Consider the following 3,539-nt stretch of genomic DNA (forward strand, 5'->3'; position numbering starts at 1 on the left):
TGACTGGATTCACTATGGATAGTTTTGTGGGGTGCACCTTTATTTTGGTCCTTTTCCACTCTCCTATTTCTTGGCTCTCCTCTGATCACCTGCCTCCTCTTTTGCAATGAAAGATAATCTGCATTTTTTACTCAATTGGGAACATTTGCTGACTGTCCTCTGCCTATACCTTCACGAGATTCTTTTTTTTTTTAATTTTTTTAAATGTTTTATTTATTTTTGAGACAGAGCATGAACAGGGGAAGGTCAGAGAGAGAGGGAGACACAGAATCCGAAGCAGGCTCCAGACTCTGAACTGTCAGCACAGAGCCCAATGCAGGGCTCGAACTCACAGACGGTGAGATCATGACCTGAGCTGAAGTCGGACGCTCAACTGACTGAGCCACCCAGGCGCCCCATTCACGAGATTCTTTAGTTGTCCTGTAAATCCTCACTAGTTTAGAACACCGTAATCTCAAAACCTGTTTTCACAGAAATAATTCCATTTATTTATTTATTTATTTATTTATTTATTTATTTATTTTTAATTTAATTTTATTTTTTTAAAGTTTATTTATTTATTTTGAAAGAGAAAGCACAAGCTGGGAAGGGGCAGAGAGAGCAGAGAGACAGAGAATCCCAAACAGGCTCCACACCACCAGGACAGAGCTTGACGTGGGGCTCGAACCCACGAACCGTGAGACTATGACCTGAGCTGAAGTTGGACGCTTAACCGACTGAGCCACCCAGGCGCCCCTTGCAGGAATAATTTTAAAATAATTACCTATGAACTGAAGCAAAAAAAGAAAAATGAGGCTAAAGAATCATCCAAAGAAATGGAGATTGTGTTTGAGTAAATCTGTGGAAAGTACGGTTTACACTGTGAGGGGACAATTTCACCCTTTCTAGAGTCGAGGAACACTAACTGCATGTGGGTAAGGTGCTGCGAGGTGGTAGTTACCCTTCTCATCCTGGTTGCTATAGCTGGTGTTATCTATACTGTGTCCGCTATCTCTCCAGCTCTGAAAAACAGGAGCCTCGACTTGGGCCGACTACACTGGTCAACGAGTTCACCTCTAAGCGTTACTGTGGCTGACACATATTCTCTGTCCATCACATCCCACTTAATTCAGAGAGTCGGCTGCAAATCACAGCATTGACTGGGAACCCTCCGTGACTTAGTGCCTGTTCTAGAATCTGAGGCTGATGCACTGTCCAGTTTGTAAGGTTATTGTGATGATTCATTGAATTAATACATGTAAAGCCTTTAGATCGAGGCCTGGCACAGGATAAGTCCTCAAAAATATTCATTACAATAAATATTAATTTGTGGGACAAAAATGCCTACTGGAAATTAATTTTTTAAATACTTACTGGTTTAAGAAGCAATTTTTTTTCCCATTGAATCAACTTTAACAGTCAATAGAGAACGTGCATACACTACAGTTTTTTTTTTCTCCCTACACCCAAGTATTTGCTGCTCCCATTTCATAAACAGAATAAAGTAATCGTGTGCCTGGGAGTGTGTGGGGAGACAGGGCCCAGGGTACTATGACTTTACATGTTTCCGATTCAAGTAGTAATGTTGGCAGAAGTCACTGATGCTGAGGTGAATCGTTCCTATCCAGTCTATAATGAAGAAGTCTTAACAATTGGAGGATTCAAAGGAAAAATTATTAGTTCTCAAACCAGTAAAGTCTCTTAGATGTCTGTAGAAAAGGTAAGTTATTATTGCACTCATGGATTCTGCCCTTTTGGAAAGTAGTCAAGGTAGCATCAGCCAGCAATGGATCTTTCTCCTTATATCCTTATGGCCTGAAAGATTTTCCTTTAAGGCCATGATGGTTACTTTTATGTGTTAACTTGGCTGGACTAAGGGATGCTCAGAGAGCTGCTAAAATATTATTTCTGGGTGTGTCTGTGAGGGTGTCTCTGGAAGAGATTAATTAGCAATTGATTCAGTAGACTAAAGATCAACCTCACCAGAGCAAGTAGGCATTGTCCAATCTGTTGAGGGCCTATATATGTTAAAAAAAATAAAAAGAAATGAAGGCAAAGAAAGGGCCAATTAAGTCTCTCTGCTTGTGCCGAGACATCCATATTTTTCTGCCTTTGGATATCAGGCTTTCAGTTTCAAACTGGGACGCATACCAGTGGCCCCAAGATTTTTAGTCCTTTGGACTCAGGCTGAATTACACCACCAGCTTTCCTGGTTCTCCATCTTTTAGATGGCAGATCGTGGGACTTCTTGGCCTCCAGAGCTGTGTGAGACAATTCCTTTAATAAATCTCCTCTCATATCTGTATATATCCTTTTGGTTCTGTTTTCTCTGGAACACCCTGGTCAAGGCCATGGCATCTCACAGTTATGTGTGAGATGGATTGCAACTGGAAAGATATTCCAAGCAGCTTTTACAGTTGTCCAATGGTCGCTATAGCAAGAATAGAGAGAAGAAGGCAGTGCTTAAATTTTTGGAAGAAGAATCAAATAGTTTTGGAGATTGACGATGTTTGTGAATGAAGGAAAGGAAAATATTAGTTATTACATGAAAAGTGGTGCTAACGCAAATGATAAGTGATGTGAAAGGATTGGATGGATTCAAAGTGTGGAGAAATGCAACCTGACTCACAAAGATTCCTCCTTCAACATAGCTGCAACTTTTTTTTTTTTTTTTTTTTTACCACAAGCAGCCCCACAGAGGACAATAAGCCAAGGCCATGCAAAATTTATAAAGCATCATGTTTGTACAGGGGAGATAACATCTAATGGAAAGTTCTCCTTCAAGTGCATTTCATTGACGAATTTTTTTTTTCATGGCAATGAACTCATTTTTCTGTATTTAGTTCACAGCATATATAAGCAAATATGGATCTTTGGACAGAAGTCTTTAAAATACATGTTTTCTCCCATCACATCTTCTATTATAAGCAAATTGTTATCAAATTTCAGGAAGCATACATGCATGTGTGGTGAATAACAACTTTGGGAGGATTCAGCAAGTGAGTGAGTTATATTGGAAGCCTGTTTAAAGTAACTAGAATGATGGAACAAGAACATTACCCATATTTGCCATACAATAAGAAACCATAAAATAATACTTCCCATTTATTCAGGTTAATATTTTGTTAGGGCTTATTTTATAATTTCAAAAAAAAGGTATTAAAATCTTTGTATGGGTAAGTGGAATCCTTGTATAATCAATCAAGAAGAATTTATTGAGTGTCCGTAATATGTTCACCACTAGGCACTAGATGTGGCAAAGATTGTTGCTTGCCCTATATTTCCTTTTCCTTGTTTTTGTTTATTAATTTTTTTTTCTAAACAGAGGCCTGGTATGAACCAGACTGACCCTTTTAAGACATCTATAATTCATTTGTCAAAAATAGGCAATGCCTCCCACACTTTTATTCAGAGGAAAAGGCAAAGTTCTTACACACGCCTCTAAATAGCCCTACATGGTCTCAGCCTTTTTTACGTCTCTGGGTTTGTCCCCTACCCTTCTTCTACCTCAATATGCTCTGATACCTCCGTTGGCCTCCTTGTTTTTCTAATATGCCTCT

The 3,539-nt window shown here is 39.1% G+C and overlaps 1 long non-coding RNA gene across 1 annotated transcript; it reads left to right on the forward strand.

Moving 5' to 3' along the window:
- Positions 1 to 228: 228 nt before the first annotated feature.
- Positions 229 to 2,026, forward strand: LOC128314572 (uncharacterized). Its single transcript, XR_008296367.1, has 2 exons — positions 229 to 1,670; positions 1,745 to 2,026. It is a non-coding gene; the product is annotated as an uncharacterized LOC128314572 (long non-coding RNA).
- Positions 2,027 to 3,539: the final 1,513 nt, after the last annotated feature.

Source organism: Acinonyx jubatus, chromosome B1 (genome assembly GCF_027475565.1).
Source record: "Acinonyx jubatus isolate Ajub_Pintada_27869175 chromosome B1, VMU_Ajub_asm_v1.0, whole genome shotgun sequence".
Lineage (NCBI taxonomy): Eukaryota > Metazoa > Chordata > Mammalia > Carnivora > Felidae > Acinonyx > Acinonyx jubatus.